The sequence below is a fragment of the Lemur catta genome, chromosome 17 (genome assembly GCF_020740605.2).
Source record: "Lemur catta isolate mLemCat1 chromosome 17, mLemCat1.pri, whole genome shotgun sequence".
Lineage (NCBI taxonomy): Eukaryota > Metazoa > Chordata > Mammalia > Primates > Lemuridae > Lemur > Lemur catta.
In genome coordinates, this window is record NC_059144.1 from 50,036,173 (window position 1) to 50,060,172 (window position 24,000).

The following is a 24,000-nucleotide window of genomic DNA, read 5'->3' on the forward strand; positions in this document are numbered from 1 at the left end:
AGACTGGGACGCACGGTGCTCCCGGGACAGCCTCTCCCGGGCAGGCCCCTGAGAGAGCTACCAGGGCTGAGCCCAGCACCAGCCTGGGCCAGGGAGGAGGAGCTGGCAGAGTGTGGGCTTCTGGGCGCAGATGTCCCCGGTGCCTGGCCAGGCCCTCCGTCCTTCCTCCCATCTGCCCTCTGCCCACCCTGGACTTCTGCTCAGAGGCCTGGTCCGACACACCGGCCTCCTCCACTGCCCAGAAGGCCCCAAGCCCCAGGCCCAGCCTATACACCTGAGCGGGCATACGGGGCTGTGTCTGAGAATCCCTCGAGAGGTAAGGTTCTCCCACTAAAGAAAGCAAAAGCTGGGCTGCATAATTGAGCATTCTATCGAAATTCTATCGAAGTTGAGGAACATACAGAAAGCTAACTGCTGGAGAAAAAGCATCAGCAGAAAGGCAGGATTTGTTATATCCTGAACATGTTCTTCTACATGCAGATTTTATTTTGCACTCAGAAGACAATCCTTGGAGACGGTGTTTCAGGAAAGGGATTTGCTGGGGTTTTCTTGTGTTTGTTTTAGTCAGCTTTTTCTGGCCAACATCTCCCTTTCCTAAGTCTAGAGAAAAGCCCAGAGGAACGAGCTAGAGGCGGCCTGGCACCTCCTCCTCCTCCGTCAGGGTGGGGCGGGGGAGAGCTTACTGCCCGCCCAGGGGCGCTGGCCCAGGCTCCCCACCAGTCCCGGAAAGGAGACCTGTCAAGTTCTCTTGAAGGTGCTGTCCCTGCCCCACCACTTGTATGAAAGCTGATTTCTCACTCCTACAGTGCAAATCCACCTTTACGTTGCTCGTGGAACAACAGGTCTGGCCGTTGGGCAGCGCGAGCCGGGAGCCTAGGGACCGTGCTGACTGCCCGGTCAACGTGCTCAGCTTCTCTGTCGGAAACGAGCAGGCCGCCGGGTGTGCCCTTCACAAGCACAGTACACCCGTGACGGGAGGATTCTAAACCACTTTTGAGGTTCTAAATTTAATTTACTCAAAATAATATGTTTTGTTTTAGAATTTAAAAATATATCAGCAAGCAGTACTAACAGATACATAGCCATCCACACTAGCCTCTTAACTTACGCGGAGTTCTGCTGGAAGGGAGAAAGTCCCCGCTATTGACAATGATAGGGTTCTCAGAAAGGACCCTAAAAATCCCAACACTCAAACCTCAGAGAACGTTTCTCCTTCGGACCCTCCTGACAGTTCAAAGTAACCAGCATCGACTTTCTAGCTCCTTCCACCGGCAAATGCACGCAGTCGGGAAACTGTGGGCCCCTCGGTACCCAGGTCCTCGCTGAGCTGTGCAGGCCGCACCTGCGGGTGGCAGGAGGGTTCGGAAGCCAGGGCACCAGGGCAGCCGCAGGGAACAGGGACCATGAGGGCTGCCCCTGCCCCCCAAGCGGCCACACACCACATGACCACACGGCAGTCACCTGCACAGGAAGCACAGGAAGGCCACGCAAGCGCCGAGCTCAGCGGGAAGCTCAGCTCCTCCGCACCTGCTCAAGCCAACGGGCGCACAAACCAGCTTCCATGGAGAACACGCCTGACACAGAGCCCAGCGAACCGCAGTCACGTGCCAAGTGCCTGGTGCAGCACCACTGTGCACTTCAGAGCACCTGCCATCACTTACGGCCAAGGCTAACAGACGAGCCCAGCCAGTGCAGAGCAGAATAAGGGTCAGGCAGGGCCAGGCCGGAGCAAGCCAAAGCCACCGTCACATCCCCACAGAGCTGCTCCTTCCCCGGAGGCCAGCAGGGACCTGGCCGAGCCCCGCCTGGCTGCTCAGAGCCCCGGACAGATGCTACAGTAACACTCCAATGCTGCCAGAGCAGCAAGACTGGGAAACAAAACAGTGTCACTTAGGAGCCTTGGAGTCACAAAGCTGAGCACACAATGGACAGAACCAGCTCTCTGTAGGAATTAAAGGACAGAAGGTCTCCCGGATCAAGGATGGAGGATGGGGAAATTAAACCACAGAGAGCAGGACAAAGGCCGCCCAGTGACACGGACACACGGAGGGAAAGCAGCCTGAGAACAGGGCGGTACCCGTGTGCTCCGGAGGGCGGCAGGGAGCCCAAGGCTCTCCTCCCCCAGCAGCTGCTAAGGAAGCCGCCTGAGGGGCCTAGAGCCCCCCAGTCTCGGGGCAGGAGCGGTCAGGCCCCTCGGAGCCCGCGTCGCTCCCCACCGAAGCCAGGCCTCTGCCTTCCAGGTCACTGCTTTTTAGCATCTCAGTCTTTACACGTCCACTTTGCACACGAAGCCCACGCTGTCTGGATGCCTAGAGGCCCCGTCCCACCGGTGCCCAGCTGGTTGCCACGCCAGTCTCCAGCTTCTCTTGTAAAACACGAAAAACAGAGAGTCAGCATCTCACAGCTTTGCAGCTGAGCGTAGAACCCCTTGTCGTGTTGGAAATGTTCTGTCTGCTCTGTGCGGTGCAGTCCCTGCTGGCCGCGGGCGAGCACCGGGCTAGAAATGTGGCGGGCGAGCGAGGACGTGAGCGTGCGCTAACTGCGGGGTCAGCCCACAAGGCCAGCAGCGCCCATCATGGACAGCAGCGCTCCCGCGCCCCCTGGGCTGTGCTCAGCCCTGAAAGCACCTCTGGCCCCGCCAGAGGGCAGCGGCGGAGGGGACGTCACCAGCCTGCACTCGCAGGTCCAGGCCTCTGTTGGGAGCAGCGGGAACAGCAGCAGGAACAGCAGCCATCCCTGCACACAGCAGCTCCCAAACGCCGACCCCTCCGTGGACTCGGGGCAGGACACCGACCGGGCCAAGCCCCTTTAGTCTCAGTTCCAAAACCTCCTGGGATGGCTGAGTCCTACCCACTGAAACATGCATTTTGCTAATTGTTGAGGAAACATCAAGCCTTAATATTCCTGTCATTGTAAAAGCTTAGGGGTTATTTTTACAGATTTTGCATAAATTTAGAATCAAATAAACAAGTCCTACTCTCACAACAAAAACATTTTTCAAAAGGGGAATGTGCACGGCTGTCTGTCCTCAGCCCACGTCTGCAGATCATCACTGGTGACGCACGCACTCCAGGTCGCTCAGGCCCGGGACCTCAAACACACTCTGCCTTGGTGACGGGGGAAGGACCCAAGCATGACCTTGACCAAACACTGGTTCCTCGCCCTTTGGCAAAGGGGATAAGTCAGCTGCATGTGAAATACCATTACAGTGCTCTTTTGAGGGCAAAACCAGCTGGCACGACCAAGGTCTCAGCCACCTCGGGTTGTGTGCTTCATCACAATCAGCTGCCGCCGCCAGACAGAACGGAACGCTTCCAGGAGGGACAGATATCGGCTCTTCCATGGCATGGACACATACATGGCCCAAGCCTGACTTAAGAATCCATGCGAAAAACAGAAAGTTTCTGGACTTGGGAGAACAAGTGAGCCTACCATGCTGTGTAAACAACAGCGTTATGCACCCACAGTTTACCACTATCCACACCAACAGGGTGGCCTGGACAGGCAGGCAAAGGGTGAAGCCGGCTTGGTCTGCAGAGCAGCCCAGAGAGCTGCATTCTTCCCCAAGCGACTCTCTGCCCAGTGCCCCTGACGCCCCACAGCCATAAATCCCCTCAAGTGTTTTCCTCGACTGGATCGAACTGCTCACTATTGAATAGTAAGTGCCAAACACACACCCCACACTTCAGGGGGCATCGTCTTTCGCCCCAGTACAATGTATTTCCAAACACACACAGGATGAATAGAAGCTCTTCTGCACAAAAACATTTGTTTTAATTAACCTCACCATTATGCAACACAGAAAAAAGCTGTTCAAATGCAGCCTAAGAGGCTGGGTGAGAAAGTTCTGGATGGTTTGCTTCCCAAAGCCTACGGGCTCCTGCTCACAGAGAGCCACCCCAATGGCTGTCCAAGTACCCTGAGAGCAACCCTGGAACCAGGAGGCTGGCCCCGCCTGGACTGCCACTGCCAGGCATCTCCCAGGCTCCAACCCTCCGGCCCCAAGAGGAGCAGAGTGGGGCAAGCGTGCCCGCTATCACAGCGGGGTCCTGCGCAGGACACAGGACGGAGCCATGAGGAGGAAGGAAAATTAAACCAGCAAGAGGAAGGGAGCCAGCCGGGGAGAAACCCCACCGGGAAGGAGTGTGGCTCCGCTTCCCTCCCCCACGCCTCTGCTCCAGGCCCTTCCGTACCGGCTTGTACAAGCCGTGCTCAGCCCCTAACCGGTTTCACGGCGCTGAGAAGTCTGTCATCCCAGCGCCAGGCCTGCCCACGCCACTCCCTACTGTACTTCCTGAGCACCAGTGGGGGTGGGTGTTTAAACCAAGGTCAGGGAAATCCATGAATCTCTAACACCCCCTCCCCAGCCCCACAAAAAAGAGAAAGAAATAAAAAGAAAAAAACTGCAAAGCTCTGTGTTCATTTTTTTCCCCAGAAAAATGATTCAGATTATTCATTAAGTTCTTAAGAGAGTCCTTGATCCTACACAGGGTTCTGACCGCACAGCGGGTGCCCGGCGCTGGCCTGGCACTGCGTGCAGAGGGCCCACAGCACGTGCCCGGGAGCCTGCTAGACACGCAGCTTCAGCCCCAGTAACTCGGCCCTGGGCCTGCACTCCACCAGGTCCCCGGGCTTTCCTGACGAGAAGCCAGCTCTGAAAACCCTCCAGTGGCCCAGAAGCCTCGTGCGCTGACAAGCCTCAGCCCAAAGCCCAAAGCCCGCGGCGGGAGGCGGCAGGGCAGCAGGCAGGGCCCCACAGCACCTCAGCCCTCCTCGCCCAGCGCGGCCGCCTGCCCTGCCCGCTCGGGCGTCGTGACACCTCCCCCGGTTGACATGCATCTGGAACACAGGTATCCGTCAGATCTCGAGTCCTGGCAGCAGAGAGGCCAACCCAAAGGCAGAGCACACCCACACGCCGGACTCCATAATCCAGCCCCGGCCTCTCTCGGCCCCGTCCGTGCCTGACTCCCGCCGGGACCACGAACCCTGCTCCTTTCTCTCTCTGGTTTCCTGGCTTGAACACCGAATCACACAGTCACCCTGGTTTTGAGGCAATCATGAAAGTCACTTTCTGGCCAAGCACAGCGACACCAGGAGCCAGGTTCCTGCTGACCCTTTCTCAGCCCTGATCCCTCTGTTTATTCAGCGGCTCACTCCGCATATGACAGCCTCCCTCCCACCTGCCTTCACCTCTCCAGAACCAGGACTCCGCACAACTTCCCCAGAATGCTGTCCTCCAGGCCACGCTCCCCAAGGACTCCCCAACCAGCCCAGGACACGTGCACTCCAGCACCTCCGAAGCTGGGGCCCCGGCCCCTCTGGCAAGGGACGCGCTCAGGGCCTGCCCAGGAAGAGCCCCTCGGACCCTTCCCACACTGACACGCACTGACACGCCTCAGCTTCAGGGACAGAGCGCCCCTCGGTGCTGGGGAGAGGAGGCACAGCCGAGGCCAGGAGAGGGGGCCAGGCCCCCCAGCTGTGGCGCCAGCCACTAGCACCCTGATCCCAGACTTTGCTTCTCAAAATAGAGCAAGCAAGTGCTCCCCTGGAAGAAAGACGGGCAAGCGCCGAGCAACAGGCACACGTCAGGCAGTCCACACGCCCCCATCCTCAGGCCCGGTCCTTTCTAAAGGCTCACTCCCTTCCTTAGCACGACACATGGGTGTGGAAATTCTGCCAAATGACCCCAAGTTCTTTTCTGAATCTGGAAGGAAAAGGAAAGAGGTGCCAAAAAGTTCACGGGAACATCTCCGTGACCCGTTTAACACGTTTATTATCGAGAGCTGTGGGATGGGCCAGCGTGCCACGCCACGCCACACCACGCCATGCCACGCCACGCCACACCACGCCATGCCACGCCACACCACACCACGCCACACGTCCACGTCGGGACTCAAACCCAGACCAGCAGTTGGATGAGGCTGCAGCACCAATACCTGACATTCATTAGCAAGAACTGAAAAAGTAAAAATACATCAGAGACACACATTAGTATACACGGAAACTGCATTTGAAGTGTCAAACTAGAATTAAAATATTAACTCTTAGGATTTAGGTATTTTTTAATCATCAGTCATGTTCAAACACTAGCTTCCTTTTAGCCTTTACAGATCAACTTCACAGGGCACTAAGTTTTGGAAGTAAACCTCACACCTGACCATCAGCACTTAATGCTACTCAAATGTCGACACCCACCAGGAAGTGCGGCGATGGCCGGGAGGTGGCCGACTCCACCTCAACCGCCCACAGAGGCCCCACCTGAGTCACAGCAGCCACGTCCCCACGTGCCCAGAGATCTTGTATGAGCACGACCCTCACTTCAATGGTCATTCAATGGTAACACACGTCGAAAAGAACACAAATCTGCCTAGCAAAGACTTCCTCGGCTTCCTTCCTAAACTGCATTTGTGTGTGTGGTGTGATCGTTGGGGTGACATCAGTTCCACTCTCAGGTGGGACAGCCAAGGGCGTTCTGAGCACCTACAACACGCCAGACACCCGACGCTCATTCTCACGCACAGTCTTCACAATAACCCGCTGCAAAGGCAAACAGCCACTTGCCTCTGTCCAACAGCTGGAGAGCAACAGTCAGGACCTGGGGGCCCCGGGGAGCCCCACTTCCCCCACGCCACCTTTGGAAACATGCTTAAATTCATGAAAGCAACATGCCGGCCACCCAGCGGGCTGGTCAGCACTGCTGCCATTAAGAGACTTACTCCACCCCTGCCAGACAAGACATGGCTTTCCCAGGGATGCTACAGAGATCACTTTTAGGAGAGAGTAAATTCCCTGGTTCAAGACAGTGTAAGAGTCCATAAAATGCATTAAAAATCTCCTCATCAAAAAAAAAATGTCACTTTTATAATTAGCTGAATGTAATAAAACTTTACAAGTCAAGCACGTTTTAAGGACATATCCAAGACCCATTTGCCACCATTTCCTGGAGGACATGGAGGAGAGATGCTAGGATGAAAGCTGCAAGGCACTTTTTAACATTAAGAGGTCATCAAGATGTGAGACCCAACAGTTTGACCCCACTAAATGCACTTGGGAGGAGAGAAGAAAAATGTCCTAAGTGTATACTTTAGGACTCACTGCATGAAGTCCACTCAGAATTGAACTCCAAACGAAAACTTTGGACTGTTCATACTTTGAGCTGCCTGCGTCAGTCAGCACCCCGGCCCCCAATTCACCCCTTCCATGTGGTGAGCACCAGTGACTGATAGTGACAAAGGAATGAGGCAGCAGGTGGGGTACTTCAGCAAAACCCTGGATAGCCAGATGGAGAATTATTTTAGAAGAAACAAATGATTTTTATAAACACTCAGGCCCACAAAAAAATGAAAATGTTAGTTATATATACTACAAGAAACAAAGTTCTGACACGTAGCATAATTAGAATGTTATAAACAAAAATGTTAAAGGAAAAATCTTGGTATTAAAAGGCAGTATAGGCCAGGCATGGTGGCTCACGCCTGTAATCCCAAAACTTAGGGAGGCTGAGGCAGGAGGATCATGTGAAGCCAGGAGTTCAAGACCAGCCTGGACAACACAGAGAGACCCTCATCTCTGCAAAAAAAATGTTTTTAAAAATTAGCCAAGCGCAGTGGTTTGTGCACACCTGTAGTCCCAGCTATTGGGGAGGCTAAGGCAAGAGGATCATTTGAGCCCAGGAGTTTGAGGTTGCAGTGAGCTATGATGATGCCACTGCACTCTACCCAGGGTGACAGAGCAAGACTCTGTCTCAAAAAAAAAAAAAAAAAAAGAGTGTGAACCCTGGAGCCAGACTGCCTGGGTTCAAATCCCTGGTTCATATTATAATTTACTGCTGTGTGAACTGGGGTAAGTTACTTAACCTTTCTATTCCTCAGCCTCCTCGTGAGTGAACTGAGGATCATGTGGCACCTGTCATCTCGTAGACTGTTGTGAGAATTACCTGAATGAAGAGAACATAACGTGCTGGAAACAGCCCTAGAACAATTGTTGCTAAGCATCATCTCTTCAGGTAAGAACTGTTACCAACAGATGGAATTCTACTAAGGAGATTCAGTCACCCATTCACTCATTATCACGCTTTAAATGACAACACCATGGCAGGCACGGTGCCAGATGGACAGGGAGGAAGTGCTGTCAACCAGGTTCCTGTCCTCAACATGGGGAAAAGGGAACTAGCATTTTGGAGCATACACTAGGTGTCAGAGAGTGTTGTAGACAATGACTTCATCTGCTCCTCGTATCAGCAAAGTAAATGCTACCCGTCACAGATGAAGGAACTGAGGCTGAGAGAGAGGGAAGGCGGCCCCGTGCACAAAGTTAGGAAGGGCATCAAGGGGCACGAGACTGCCTGGCCCCCCGACATTCCCGGGCTGGGCTGGCACTTCTGCTCTCAGCTGCGCCTCAACATCCCCGCCAGGCTGAGGGCTGTACAGCACGCAGCCAGGCACGCAGCAGGCATTCAGGAAACGTCTGTGGGGCCAAACTGAAGGAGACCACTTCTCCCGATGTGCAAAGGCAGTCCCGGGAAAGGGAGTCATCCAAGGGCTGCTCGTCCCAAGCCAGGACCTGTCCCATGGTCTTCTTCTATAAGGACCATTCGGAACTAGAACCCCGGAGACGTGAGCCAGCTTCCTGGGAGGGGAACCTCAGACTCGGGAGAACCTGTGCCAGCGGGACACCACCGGCCTGCGGGTCCCCACGTACACCAGCAAGACGGACTTTGTGACAGTCTCACAGTCTCCATCGGGGCTCATGAAGTCTGAAGACATACTCCCAGTGACTGCGGAGAAAGAAGGAACCTCTTAAAGCCAGCCTGCCAAGGATGTGCTGGGCAAAAAGTTCTCACCGGTAGGTCCAGTCTGCTGAGATTCACAAACTAAAAACACAACCAAGGCGCAGGGCGGGGGATGGAGACCCACACGGGCAGCGCCCCCGGGCGAGGGGCTGGGCCGCGAGGGCGGTGCTCCCGGCCGGACCTGCTTCGGCCGCGCTCGCCACGGCCCCCACCCGCGACGTCGCCCGGCGCCGGGACCGAACCCACGCCCCGCACGAGGCGCCCGGGCAGGGCTGAGCGGGGCGCGGCGGCCCCGTCCGCTCCCGGGGCAGCCGCCTGGCCACCGCGGGGAGGGCGCGGCCGCCCGACCCGGCCCGAGGCCCGGCGGGCCCCAACTTTGCTCCCAAAGTTTCCTCGCGGCGCCGGGCTACGGCCTGGGCCGGGCCGGGATGGGGCCGGGCGGCCTGCGGGCCCGGGTCCCGCCCCGCGCGCCCGCCCGCCCGCCGGGGTCCGCCGCCCGCCGGGGTCGCGCCTTCGCTCGGCGGCCGCGGGCCACTCACCTGGACGCGGTCCCTCGGGCGCCCGCCGCGCTCGCCGCCCACCCCGCCCCCGCCCCGCAGGCCCGCGACCCACTGACACCAAGGCGGAAGTGCGGCCCGCCGCCCCGCCGACTGACAGCCCGCGCCCGCCACTCGCTGCGCCCGGCGCCGACGCGTCCCCACCGTCCGCCCAATCAGCGCCCGGCCCGGGGCCGCGCCGGGGGCGGGACTATGCTAATCGCGTCGCCGCGGCGGTCCCTCCCTCCGCCCCCGGAGCCCCGCCCACGCGGAGGAGTGACGGCGCGGCCAGCCCATCGCGGCGGGGAGGCGGGGCTATGCAGATCCTGACCGCCGCGGGCGCGGGAGGGGGTGTGGCTGCGGCGCAGGCGTGTTTGCAAACGGCGAGTCGGTGCGCTGGTGTCCGCGCGGTGCTGGCGCCCGAGGCCCGCCTGGGCTGCCAGGCCCGGGGGTCCTTCTGCACATCCGGGGGCGCGGCGACGGTGGGGCGTGGCTGCTGCCCACCGTCCCACGCAGCCGCCACTGTCCCCCACGCCTTTTCCCTCCCCCGCGCGCGTCCCGGTTCACCCCCGTGTGAGCCCGTCGGGAGGGGCCCTGGCGTCGGCCGGGCTCGCAGCCTCGCCGCTGTGCGGCCTTGGGCGACTTAGCGCATCTCTCTGAGCCTGCAGCCCGGGCTTCCCTTCGCACGCAGGGCGCAGGTGCGTCTCCCACCTGCGCCGGGGTCTGGTTTGAGAGGAGTGTGGTGCTGGGAGCCCGCCTGCCGCTCGCAGTCACACCCCGCGGGTCAGGGGCAGCCTGTGTCCCTGTGCTGGCCAAGGAGACTTGGCCCTGGGGCTTCTGCTGTAGGGTCGGAGCGTCGGCACCAGGGGCAGGCCGAAGTCAAAAGACTCACCCATCTGCCCCCGACATCTCCAGAACCGGGCTGGGCGACACAGGGGTGGCAGTCTGAGCCTGCAGGCCAGAGGCCTGAGAGGGGTGTGCGGGAGAGAGGCCAGCCAGGGGAAGCCAAGAGCAAATGCCGCGGGGTCACCTGGAAGCGGCGGAGCCTAAGCAAGCGCTGTCCTAGCCTTTCAGTTACATGAGCTGCCACATTCTCTCTCCTGCTTAAGCCAGTTTTAAGCGGAGCCAAGGGAGCTGTGGCTCCCTGCGGCCGCAGGAACGCCCGCCCCCGTGATCCTGCAGCGTGTTCTGAAGGTGCCACAGAGCCAGCCCCAGTCGGTCCTCTGTGCTGCCCCCTCTGACCGTGTCTCCCCCTTCCAGGTCACCCTTAGCAGGACCCTGGGGCAGGGACAGGCCTCCGCTGCGTCTGTGCCCCGGTGGCCCACGCTGGTGCCCTCTGTAAACATCAGGGTGTGAGTGGCCAAGGGGGCCCCTGCAGCAGGGCGGGCTCAGGACGCCGGTGCTCCCCCACGCGAGGGGTGGCCCACTGTCTGCCAGCACCGCTGGGGACGTGCTGGGACTAGGAAGGAGCCTCTGAGCCTCTCCCAAAGAGAGAACAGGGAGGGAGGCGGGCGGGCTCCGAAACAAAGGCGTTGCCATGGTTACCCCAGAAGAAAGCGACTCCAGCCGGCAGAAGGAAGGGGAGGTGCACAGGCCCCCAAGCCAGGGCAAGGACGATGAGGCCAGTTGACACGGACGTGACCGTGCTGCACAGCTTCCCTCCACGGCTCAGGGTCCCGGAAACCCACCACCCTGCACATCTGTCTCTAGGACTCTGACCCCTGTGCAAGGGACATGCCCCTGCTAAGGGCTCCACCACTGCTGAGCACATCAGGCTCAGGCAGAAGGACCCTCCCCTGCCCAGGGCCACCCAGGGCCGCATGCAGCCAGCCCCCCCTGGCCTTGGTGTGGGGGCATGATCTCCAGGGCGCTGGGGCTGGGATGGGGGCTGACCCCTTCTAACAGTTGCAGTAACTGGGCTCCGAGTGTCGCCACTGCCTTCCCCTTCCTGGTCCCCGACATGGCATTGGGAGGGAGTCCTCCCTCGGTCGGTGGATGGAGGGGAGGGGGTCTTAGGACCAACTCAGGAGTGTTTTCCATTGTCTTCGTTAGGTCAAGAGGCCGATTCCAGAGGCAGAATTCCCCTGGGACGGAAGATGGGAGTGGACAAGGAGACAGAGATGGGTCATGCCGTGGTGATGCCGATGACAATAGCTGCGTGATCTACACGCTTCATCTGGCTTCAAGTTTGCCTCGGCCAGTCAAGTGGGTCCTGTGTATCGTCAGTCCCACTTTACAGATGAGCAGCTGCGCCTCAGGCAGGTCGGGAGACGCCCCGAGCCCTGCGGTGAGCAGTGGCCCAACACGGCTCCAGGCATGGTGCGGTCCGTGGGCTGCTGGCCCAGGAGCCCCTCACAGAGGCCGAGCCCTGCCCAGGCCTCCCGGACCAGGATCTGCTCATGAACAAGAGTCCAGGTGTTCCCAGGTGGCCGTGGCCCCTGGACCCCCTGCCACGCCGGCAGCCGTGTGTGCTGTATGTGCTCCTAGAGTCCGAGAGGTGCTGGTCTAGTAGGTGATTTTGGGGTGTCTGCTCCCACGTGAACTGCTCTCAGACCAAGCCAACCCCAAGAGTGAACCCCACAGTGACAACCGTGCTGCCCCCACCCAGCACAGACGATTGGTGCCTCCCTGTCTCAACTCTTCTGAATGTCGGGGGGCAACACGGATGGACCCCTGAGGGCTCGACAGAACTCTGGGGCCAGACCAGGCCTGAGCGCTCAGGATGGTGGCAGGAGCTCCCGACCGAATTTCTAGGAGCCTCCCCACCCCGAGTCCTCTTAGCCAAGGAGCGGGGACCACCTCCCTCCCCCCCACAGGGCAGGTCACCACCCAGGTGCTATCCTGACCCTCCCCGAGGCCCGGCGTGCTGGGTCCAGCAGTCACAGCCACGTCTGGGTCACCTGGTTCCTTCCCTCTCACCATGAAGGAGGCAGAACAGAGACAGTTGCTCCCCCTTTGGACAGGGACATTGAGGCCTGGCGAGCAGCAGCTTGCCCAGGGTCACAGGGAGGAGTGGGACGGCAGTATTAGTCCAGCCCGCAAAGCCCCTGCCCTTTGCCCCGCTTCACTCTTCCCTCCCCGCCGGTTCCCTGGGCCTGGGTTTACCTCCTTATCGGGGTCGTGCCCACAGCGGCCCCAGGAAATCGGAGGGGCTTGGGGTCCGGGAACGCAGGTCCTTGGCATTGCTGGCCGCCAGCTCTCTCTCGGCTCCACCCAGGCCTGTGGAGAGGACAGTTCCCCACTTCTCCTGTGGAATGCCATGGAACCTTCTATGCGGATGCAGCCTGGATGGCGGGAGGGTGGCCGGGCCACTGAGCGAGCCCTGGCCCTGGCCCTCACGTGGCTCAAGCTGATCCCTCCCCACCAAAACTTTCGAATCTTCCTTGCAGCGTGACAACACTTGGCTTCCCTGTCGTCGGAGGGAGAGTATTTTTAGTTTTGAACCCACCACGTGAAGAGAGACAAGTTATCAATAGCAGCAGCAAAGGGCTTTTTCTTTTTCTTTTTTTTTTTTTCCATGTCTTTGGGACCTGAACAATCTGCACCCATTAAATTCTGCCAAAAGAAAAAAAAATGGTATTCCTCTCACAAACTTTTTACCCCACGGCTTCCTCTCTGCTGCAGCCTTGCAAACTGCCGCTCCCTGGGCTGGCCCCCGCCTGACCCGCAGCACCCACCCAGCCTCTGTAGCGGCCCTGAGAGCCGTCTGCCCAGTGGACAGGCCGGTCCACCCCGAGGGGCAGGTGGGGTGCGGCTGCAGCTCCAGAACAGCGGGAACAGGACGATCAAGGGGGCCGGGGCGGGGGCCTTGACTTGCATGCTCACGAGTTGGCCGGGGCCCCCACTTCCAAGCTCTGCAGCAGCAGCCCCGGAACCTACTGTGTACTCTCTGTGTGCCCAGCGCTGCGCTGAGCACCTTGGAACGCGCCACCTCGGTCAGACCCCTCAGCCACCCCACGAGAGTGGTGATGAAGTGGGCAGGGCCCGGGGCCCGGACTCCCACGGCCTTTCTGCCCGTGGTTCTGTTTCTGGCAGAAAGGGTTCCACGGTCAAGCAGGTTTGGGAAAAATGTTTAAACAAGGCCAACAGGTGTCCTCCACCGCGCGGCCTCCCAGAGCTCTTCCTCCTGGGTGTACATGGGGTCCCCATGATACAGGAAGGGCCCAAGGCAGACTCAGGATTTACTGGGACTGGGCACCTTTTTTCCATGAAGTTTCCTGCGGGACGCTGGAGTGGCCTCCTACCTTGCTGGGGGGAACATTGCGCCAACCTGGCTGCCTGCCCTTCAAGATTAGTTAGAGTTAGTTGCATTTCTGAGAAAGCCCAGAATAGTAGAGGCTTCAACAAGACAGAAACGTACTTCTCTCTCATGTGACACATGCCCAGGCTGTCCAGGCTGGCAGGCTACCGCACATCCTCAGGGACACAGCTCCTGTCTCATTGTGTCATTTTCCTAGTGCTGGCTTCCATCCTCAGTGTCACCTCATGGCCCAAAATAGCTGCTGGTGCTCCAGCTGTCACATGTATAGCTAACCAGAAAGAAGGAGGAGGGAACGAGGAAGGGCAGAAGTGCTGCTGACCAGATAAGTCAGCTCTCTTTGAGGACCTGTCCCTGAAGAGACACTGGCACTCTGCTCCCATTTCACTGGCTATGTCACTTTTGGTAGGACAACAGTATGCTAGCTGAGTCCATTGCCAACCTAAATAAAACATGCGGCTAAGGGGAGAAGATTACGGATGGTCACTTGTCAGAGGGGGCTGCCTGCTGGCCCCACCTAAGGGGGGGACCACTCGGAGCCCTGTGGCCAGGCCTGCCTGCAGCCCAGGTCTCCCCCAGGCACGGAAACGTGGACATCTCTGGAAGTGGACCACGAGCGCCCTGCACGCATGAGGTGTGGGCTGGTGATACTCGGAAGAGGGGCAATGCCAGACGCAGGGAGCTCCCAGCCCACCTTCCCTGACGCGCTCGCTGTGCTCGCCCTGCCCTAGCACCCGCCCAGCTTCAGCACCGTCCGGGGGTCCCCTCTTCCTGCCTGCACCTGACTCACGGGAAGGGGACTGCTGTTTCTTCTCTCGATGCCTACCGAAAACCTGCTGTGCTGCTGGCCCCGCGCAGGGCACCAGGGTACCACCGTGAGCTGGGCACAGACCCCAGGGGCCACGGGGCAAAGGGGGTGCCCAGCGTGGGCAAGTGTGGGGCTCCAGCCCCCTCTCTGCACCCTTCCGAGGCCCCACGTGGGGAGGGAGGGGTTTGGGCTCGTGCCTGTGCGGGGGCCTGCGGGGCAGGTGGGAGCCGGAGGAGAGACAGCTGGACTGGGTTAGATTTAACTTGCCGGGAGCCAAGTGCGTTGGCCAGAGCCGCTGGCTGGGCCCCGGTGCCAGGGGAGCTGCCAGGCGTGGGGGGAGGGGCAAAGTGCAAACGCGCCTGGGGGGCCGAACGGAGCCGACAGGACGAGGAGCGGAGGGCGCCCGAGGGCAGCACCGTGTGTGCAGCTTGCTCCTGCGGGGAGGGGCCGGCGCAGCTGCCCACCCCATCCCTGGTGGCAGCACGCGCTCTGTCGGGTGGACCTGGGGCTGGGGAGCTTGGGTAAGAGACAGCCAAGCATCTGGGGTCCTTCTAGGGACAGGATGCTCCCCTATTCCATCCCTAGGACAGGCAGTCAGGGAATTCAGCCGGGACACCGTGTGCCAGGCCCTGTCACCGCAGAGAGCCGTGCGCCTCAGCCCAGTCCTCAGGGCTCTCAGCAGGGAGGGCTGGTGGCCGTGGGGCTGGACTGTGCCGCGGGGAGCTCTGTGGCCGGCCGGCAACCTGCACCTGCAGCTTCACCGCTCCGCTGTTTCCCTCCTGAAACCCCGAACAGCTGGGGGCCGGGGCCGCGGTTCCCTCCGCAGGGGCCCTGCAGCTCTGCAGCCGTCCTGGGTGAGGAGGGCGTGTACAGGAAGCAGCCACGGGGCTGCCGCTCCGGTTTGGGGCTTCGGGAGTTGCTGGCGGCCGCTGGGCCACTGCGGCCCCTCAGGCACGGTGACAGGCCGGGCGAGCAGGCTGGGTTTGTTCTGGGGAAGAGGCGAAGGGCTGATTAGAGGCCTGCGCTGGGCACTTCGCCAGGGCTGCGCACACGGGGGGAGGCCGTCCTCCGGGAGGCCCACGGCCCAGGGCTTGGAAGCCCTCAGGGCCAGGGGGACACGGCCCATTTGCCGGCCACAGGAACAACTCTGCTTTCTGAGCCCTGGCCGAGGTGCCCGCAGTGGGCGCTCACACATGCCCCCGGGTGTCTGCACCAGGTGGGCACAGGTTGGCCTGGGCAGGTGCCTGGCAGTTGGGGGAACCTGGAGCCCGCGTGGGTCTAGGCCCAGCCGTTTGCTCATGGAGGTCTCGGGCAGACTGCCTCGGTTTCATCGGCCTGGTGAGGCCCAGAGGAGACAAAGTACGTGGGGCACTTGGGAGGGCCCGGGGCACTGCCGTGGCTCCAGCGGATGGGCACCTGGCGGTGTGCCCAGCACCACCCCATCTTCCAGGAGCAGCCTGCATTCTCCTTTGGGGACCACCCTCCTGCAGGCTGACCCCACCTCTGGCCCCAGACAGGGGCATGTGACTGGGACCTGGGACATCGCTCATGTCTTCAGGGTGATCAGTCAGGTCATGGGCTCAGGCCAGAGGACTTCCATCTGCCCAGGACTGAGCTGGGCCATTAGCCACGAGGGGCCACGCCGAGAGGAATGGCTGCCTGGGAGGGAGGCAGGGCTGAGCCCAGGGCTGGGGAGACACAGGTTCTGATGACAGCACTCGGGCGCCTGGATCTAGCCATGCCTGAAAGAGGTTCCACCAGTGGACTCTTGGATGCATGCCAAGGTTTTCCTCCTGGCCCATGAAGGGTCCTGGCCAATACACCCACACCTCCACACATGGGACCCCTCTCCGGTACCCCTCCTCCCCTCACCAGCACTGCACCATTGTGTAGACAGGGACACTGAGCCCTGGGGAGGAGGGAGCCGCCCAACCGCCTCAGTGCTCATTGCGGGCACATGTCCAGTTCTGCCTGGATCCGCAGAGCACGTTTAGGGAAAGCAAGGGGATTGTGAGAAGCCAGGAGGAGGCAGATGCAGGCTGAGGTCTGGCAGGTGTGGGAAGGAGGGCCCAGGGCTGCGGGGAGAGCTCAGGTGGCCCCACAGAAGGTGGGCTCTGACCTGGGGCTGGGGCTGGGGCTCCACGCCCTGGGCCAGCACCCAGCACTGCCCCTTTCTGCTCACGACCTGGTTCCCGCCGCAGCCTGCTGTTTTCCCAGCTGCAGGTGGGACTCGCGCTAAGGCTGCCTCGGCGGGTAGCAAGGAACACTAGGCGAGCTCACAAGCAAAGCCCCTCGGCCCCTGGTGCGAGGCCGCGGACGCCGTCTCCCTACTTCCCTGGCGCCCTCACATGGTGCGGCAGCCCCGACGGGCAGCTTGTCCCCTTGTTCCCAGCTGCGTGTGGGTGCGTGTGGGGCCAATGAGGGACTGCGACTCGGGCCCAGGCCCAGGGAGGGCTCGGCCTCCAGAGCAATCTCCCGACTCAGTCCTGGCCCAAGACCTTGTGGAGGCCGAGGATGGCTCTCTGCCCCCGGCCTGTCCCCTGAAGGGTGGAGCGAGGCAGTGTCAGCTTCCTCCTGGCCCCTCCGTCACAGCTCACCCTCGGCTGGACCCTCAGACACACACACCCCAGAGACACGTACAGACACACCTAGGCGCACTCGGACACACACGCCGACGTGCATGCTGACACGCACACACACAGATGCGCACGTACAGAGACCCGCACGCACACATCCCACCCCTGCTGCTTCGGAGCCCCCCAGGCCCTGTCCTTCCTCCCGCACGGGCACAGGGACGTCGGCAGCAGTTGGATCCCGCGCCCAGCCTTCAGCGGGGTCAGTAAGTTTTTATTCTCCTGACAGGCGCCGGGTCCCCCACGAGCTGCTCTGAATCTGGGGACACCTGGGAGCAATCGAGTCCGAGCAGGGGAGGCGGCTCCCCGAGCCCCACCCCCATGAGCCCCTGCCCTCCCAAGGAGGCTGCCTGAGAGGGGAGGGAGCCACATGAGGGGTCAGGGCGCCACACGCTCATCCAGGGAGCGAGCCCACACACATGCACACACATGCACTCGCATCGCCTGGGCCCCGAGGTCGGCGGCTCTGGGAACGGCACGGGAAAGATCGGGTGACCTGGAGCAACACGGAGGGCTTCTGGGAGGGGGAGGCCTGGGGGCGCCAGGCAGGCCTGAGCAAGGGGTGAGGTCTGGGAAGGTGCGTGGAGAGACAGGGGCAGGGGGGGAATGGGGGAGGTGGGCGGGCTGCCTCCCCCCACCCTGGGCTGCAGTTTCCAGAACCAGAGCTGGGCGCTTGGTCAGTGTGGCCCGTCCCTACCTCTGGCCAGGCTCAGTGACCCCAAGGGGTTGATGCTTACTGTCCGTGGCCTGAGCTAGTTCCAAGGCCCTGGTGCACTGGCGGGGCAGGTGGGGTCAGGGTGTGGGTTTATTCCTGGCCCCCAGGCAGCGTTGGTGGAGCTCCATTGGATCGGCCACAGGAGGCCCCAGCACACACTCCTGGGGACAGCTAGAGGCTCCTGGGGACAGCTGGAGGCTCCTGGGCTGGGGCGGGGCTCCCCCACAGCAGCATTTGGGTTTGCAACTGCGTTCCAGCTGTTCCGGGGCCCCCTGGGCCTTTCCAAGGGCCACACAGCGAGCCGGGCTCAGGGCTCTGGCACGGGGAGAAAGTTTGTTTTCTCTGTCACTTGCTCATTTCTAACCCACAGAGGGAGCCTGCATAGATGCAGCCCGTTCCATCCACCCCGCAAATACTCCAGCAAGTACTCACCAGCCGAGGACGCGGGAGGCTGACGCGTCCATAGTAGCGTGACAGTCTGGTTCACCCCGAGGGACTCCCCCAACATTCCCCCGGCTCCTCCGGAAGCCTCTGCCCTGCACTGGGCTGCTGCCCCTCAGACCAGACCTTGGTCCTCAAGACCTCCTCCAGGACCAGGCAGCCTTTCTGGGATGACCCACCTCGATGCCTGGCATCCCCACGTGGCACCAGCCTGGGGGGGAGGAGCGCTGTGTCAGGAGATTTCAGCCCCACTCAGCTCTGCAAACTCTCCTGCCCTCTCCAGCCTCTGAGCCGGGCACCTGCTGTCCTCTCTGCCCTCAGCTTTCCTTCCCCGCCCCAGGTAGAGACCCAGGGCCCAAGGGCTAGGCGGGAGGGTGACTCGGGTTGGAGCTCAGCGTTCTGCACGGCCCGCCTGTGGGGTGGGCACAGCCCTGCCCGCTCCCGCCAGCCGCACTGCTCTGGGTGCACAGAGAGTAGACCCAGGGGCTGCCGGCTTCCTTCCGGGACGGCCTGTGGTGGCCTCCAGAGCCACCAGGTCTGGCGAGGGACAGGGCCATGGCCCTCCTCACCCTCACTCCCTCACCCTTCACCTCGGCCTCCTCCCTCTCTTTGGCCGTGCTCACAGCAGCGGGCGGTGGGAGGCACAGAGCCCAGGGCGAGGGCCATCTCGAGGTTCCCCCCCCGCACCCCCGACCAAGCCCACCATCCCAGGGGACGGCGCTTGGGCTCCCCAGGCTACTGGGGCCGCTGCAGGGACCACCACCTGCAGCCATGCCAGGAGTGCAGGGGCTGCGGGGGGCAGTTCAGGTGGCCTGACTCCCACCACTGTGAGCTCAGCCACCAGATTACCCGAGCCAGGCTGGTGTGGGGCTCTAGGCAGCCCCTTGCACCCCTCCTGGGCACAGGGGCAGGGGACAGGGGAGAGCAGCGTGGAGCTGCAGGGAGTGGCCCCTGCCCGAGAGTGAGGCGAAGCCAGGGAAAGGCGGGAGCAGCAGCCGCCCTCTGAGCTCTGGATGCAGCCGCGCCTGAAGCCCGTTGCTCCGGACTTCGCAGGCTGGGCAGCAACAGACGCTGCCTTCCTCGGGTCTCTGTGAGTTGGTGCTGTCACTTGCAGCCACGCTACAGCAGCTAGATCTCTGGATCTCCTGTCCCCTCTCTCCCTCCCACCACCTGGGCCGTGGGCCCAATTCTGCCCTGTCCCCAAAGGCAGAGAAAGTCATACTCAGCTTTTTATTCCAAATCGGTGGCCTCAGACGCCATTCTTATCACACCCGAGCCCTGAGCTCATCAGGATGTACCCAGAGCTGGCTCAGAATGTCACCAGGGGGAAAAAAAGACATGGAACAAAAAAAGAAAAATTTACATTCCCATATTGAAATGAGCTCTGGCAGAAAGAGAAAGCAAATCGCAGTTCCTCTGAAGAGGTGGCTGGTGCTGGACCCAGACCCTGATGAGTCCTTGGCTGTGGCCGGGGACAGTCACCTCGCACTGGCCCTGGGTGGCCCCGCTGCCCCACATTCTCAGTAGCGGGCCGTGTCCCCGCTCAGCAGGGGCCGAGCTCTGCGGTGACAGCACGGGGCAGCCCCTGGCTCTAGGGAGAACCGGTCTTCCCCGCGCGGGAGAGGCGCTGGGGCCACAGCTGCCACCAGGACAGCCCGGGTGTGCGGCACAGCACTCAGTCTGATGCTGGTGACACCCAGCATGGCCACTGCAGCCCGAGTTCCTTTCACCAGACCCCAACCGCTCACTGGAGCCACCTCTCCTCGCCGGGGTCCGGCGGGCAACTCAGTCTCAGTGCTGTCACACGGAGCACCCCGTCGCCCCCCCAGACCTGCCCCATCTCACTCGTGTCAGCGCCTCCGCCGAGGCGTCTGAGCCCAAACCGTGGAGTCAGCCCGGACCCCTCTCCCCTCTCGGGCCGCACGTGTCGGCGTTGCCAGGTCTGCCACCCACTGCCGCCACGTCTCCTGCCAGGATTCTCCCAAAGGCCTCCCCGCTGCTCCCTCTGCCCTCGTCCTCCCAGAGACCATTCTCAGCCGGGGACCCTGTTAAAATGTCCCTTGAGCCCCACCCCTGCAGCTCCCATCTCCCCCGAGAAAACATCAGCGTCCTTGCCACAGCTAGGGGTGCCACATGACCTGCCGCTCAGAGGTCTTACACCCCCGACGCTGCGCCCCAGCACACTGGCCTCCTTGCTGTCCCTGGAACATGCCAGACACCGCCCACCTCTTGCCCTTTGAGCCTGCTGTTCCCTCTGCCTGGAACTCTGTTCCCTCCAGATAGCACCTCCCTCTCCGCCCTCCTCCCAGGCCTTCGCTCGCGACGCTCCTGCTCAGCGGAGACCCCGGCCTCCCTCTCAAAGTCGGCACCTGGCCAGCGTGGGCCCTCCAGGAAGTAGAGGCCACGCCCGCGTTGGGGCCAGAGATTTATGGGGATAACGCCTGGGAGAGACCCAGGGACGGGCAGCAGCGGCAGCGGGTCTCTGGCCTTCCTGGTGCACACCCCCCACTGTCCACTCCCGCCCCCACCACAGCGGTCACCTCTGCCGGTCTGGGAGCTACTGTCATTCTGGAGGGGCTGAGCCCCCGGCTGATACGCCTTCTCGGGCTGCAGTTGTCCATTCACAGGAACCACCAGGCAAGGGGGCCCCGCGGTGCCTGCGAGGACCCCTGCCGCCCCCGCTTCTCCTGTGGGCCGCCTACCCTGACGAACGGGGACGCCTCTCCTTGTCTGCTGGCCCCCAGGCCTGAGGAGCTCCAAATGCCTGGGAGATATCCATAGCGTGGGGTCAATGGGACCCTTCCTGTGTCCCCTGGTGAGAATGTGCCCCCTTGGAGACAGGGACCTCTAGCCCTGCAGAGGCCAAGTTTCAAAAGCGCCAACTCCCCAGTGGGCCCCTGTGGGGGGAGCGGGTAGCTCCTGCCCCTTTCCTGCCTCCTGGCCACGTGGTCTTGTTGGAGGTGCAGTGCCACGTGAGTCTCTGATTCTTCATCTGCATCCTGCAGGGCAGTGCTTGTCCCCGAGGGCTACTGCCCCCGAGCTTGTGTGCCTTGGGGAGAGCTGTCCCCACATCGTGTGAGGCCAGCGGCTCCCAGAGGGTGCGGCGGGTGACACAGCACGGGCAGCGCCGTGGCCACGGGGCCGTGCCTGCTCCTTTGCTGGGAAGTGGGTCCTGGGCATCCGCTGGGCTCTGTGGGAGCCACGCGTGCACCAGGACTCCACAGGCCCTGGCCGTGGTGCGGGCTCTGCGGACACGGGCAGGTCTGTGGCCCTGTGGGCCGGCACGGAAGCGCTGGCAGTCACTCGCCAGCGGGCGGGGCCTGGCTCTCCTGGAGGAACACACCCAGCGTGGGGCTCAGTGCTGGACTCTGGCTGGGAGTCTGACATTCGGGGCAGCAGCTGCGCATGGGCCGGGAGGTGGGAGTCCGTGGGCCTCCAGTGTGGCCACTCCCGTCGTGCTATCACACCCGCTCTGGGGTGGCCGATGACAGGCTTGCTAATGTCACATCTTCAGGGTAGATGCGTTCAAGTGGGCGTTTACGTGTGATCCAACACCCAGCAGGCTGTGCCCACGGTCACATGGCTGTCCACATGGCTCGGCCTGGAGCTTCCTGTCTCCACATCCGGTCCTTTTCCTCGCAGGCCCCTGACCAGCCTGCCAGGACATCGGCCACTGCCCCTGAATCCATGCACCGTCTCACCTAAGCCACAAAGTGCACAAGTGGGGTAGCCACTCCTGGGGACAGAGGCCCCAGGGCAAGATGTCTTGTGGACAGCCATGTGCAGACCTGCCTCTCCGCCCTGCATGGCCTTGGCCAAGTGAGGCCCCAGCCCAGAGGACAGCAGCCTCCTGTCCAGGCAGGGCCAGGGCCCTGGGAGTGGGCGCTGCTCATGCGGGTTCACTTGCTGGCCTCAGGGCTGCGCCAGGAGGGTGGCCATTGAGACAGTCGTGCTGGGCCTTGTGTGACCTCAGGCAGGTGGCTCACTGGGCCTTCCCACCTTTGGGGCAGGGCTGGTGAGGTCACGCACACGAGTGCTCACCGGAGTCTGGCCTGCAGGGGTCTGCACCAGCAGAGTCACCATCAGCCCTCCGGGCCATGCACAGACCTCGAGGCTCAGAGAAATTCAGTAACTTCCCAAGGTCACGCAGCTGGGACCAGTGTGGGCTCTGAACCCTGGGGGGCCCTGCAGACTTCCTGTCAGGGTGCAGTGAGATGACTGACAGGACACAGAGTCCCGGCCCCAGACACACCGTGTGCCCTCGATGTATGACGGACTGTCACCATCACCGTGGCGATCGGCTGCAGTTGCCCAGAAAAGCTGTGGGCGGCTGGGCCTGGGCTGCCCCCCAGCTCCTGCAAGGCAGAGAGACCACCCGGAAAGCTCCCTCTGCCAGGGTCATGCGGAGGGTTGTGGGTTACAGGTGAGAAGAGGGGGGGAGGGAAGATGGCTGGGTGGGTCTCCAAGTCCCTTCACCCTTGGTCCTGCTTGGGGTCCCAACTTGTGTTCCCCATTTCACAATGAGGACACTGAGGCCCCAGCCAGTGAGTGAGAGAGCTGGTTCCTTCCCCACCCCCACCCAATACCATCTGCTGAGGCCTCTGGGGGCGCCCAGAGGCATGGCCTGGGGAGCCAGCCTGGGCGGGGCTGGGGAGGAGCAGGGTCTGGGGGAGGCTCCACTCACAGGGAGCTGCTGGCTGGGCCAGGCTTCCCACAAAGGCCACAGGAAGGTGGGGGTGACAGCTGGATGGGACTAGCAGCTCCTTGCGGCCTGGCTCCAGGGACGTCCCACCTTGACCACTAGGGGCTGTCCCGGCACAGCTCCTGCCCCTGGGGTCATTGAGGTGGGGGGAGGGGAAGCTGGGGGAGCCCCGCAGGAGGAGCAAGGTTTGCTGGGGGGGGGGGCATGAGTGCAGCCAGGTGGTCAGAGAGGGCTCCTGGGAAGAGGAAGAGCTGGAATGCGAACCCCTCCCCCCAGAGCAGGCGCCCAGAAGCTGGGGTGTGGGGGCTCCTCTCTGCAACAGCCCAGAGCAGGAGGCAGAGGGAGCCGGGTCCTGCACTCCCCAGAGCTTCCGAAGCACCACTTGGGGTAAGCGAGGGGCGGGTCCCCACGTGATCGGGAGGCTGCTGTGAGTGCCGGTGCCAGCACCCGGGGTCCTGCCTGCAGCGCCTCCCCCAGCACCCGCCACTCCACCCCGCCCCCACAGACACGTGCGCTTCTGTCCTCTCTGAGGCACCCGCTGAGGTGCGCTGCTCTCCCCTGGCACTGTCCCCTCCCTGTCTGCTGTCTGATGTGTTCCCCAGCCTGGGTGTCTGTGTGTCTGAGCGTGGGTGTGTCTGTCTGTCTGTCTGTCTGCTGTGTGCGTCTCGGGCGGAATCTGCCCGTGACCCTCAGGCGAATCTGAGCGCACGCCTGGGGGGGGCACTGCCTCGCCGTCTCTCCTCCCCCACCCCCCCCTGCAGGAGCTAGCGCAGCCGCTGCCCTGGCTGCGCCCGGAGCGCAGTGACCTCGTCTGTCCGCTGCAGCAGTGACCACCCCACCGCGCTGCCCACCGGGGGTGTCCGTGGCGGGGCTCGGAGCTGCTTGCTGCTCACCCCTCAGTCAGGGCGGCCTGAAGCCCGGGTGGGCGCTCCCCTCTCGGCTGGGTCCGCTCCGGCCCCTCATCTTCCCTTATGTAACTCCACATCTGTCTGCGCCTTGCAGGTCACCCTGGACCCCGCGCTGGGCCCTGCCCACAGGGACACTGAGCCTCAGGGTCCCGTGCATATGGGGGATGGAGTGGACCCCGGGTCTGGGCACCCGCTCTTGGAGACCCCC

At 62.0% G+C, this 24,000-nt stretch overlaps 1 protein-coding gene across 2 annotated transcripts in view; it reads right to left on the reverse strand.

Annotated features, from left to right (window-relative positions):
- Positions 1-9,395, reverse strand: part of OSBPL2 (oxysterol binding protein like 2) — a 37,361-nt gene extending 27,966 nt beyond the window's left edge. The window contains exon 1 of one of the 2 annotated variants that reach the window (XM_045528915.1): positions 9,331-9,395. The gene's annotated coding sequence lies outside the window, so the exon portion shown is untranslated. Of the gene's footprint in view, positions 1-7,936; positions 7,954-9,330 lie in introns of those variants that run through there. The other variant, XM_045528916.1, reaches the window with a different exon arrangement.
- Positions 9,396-24,000: the final 14,605 nt, after the last annotated feature.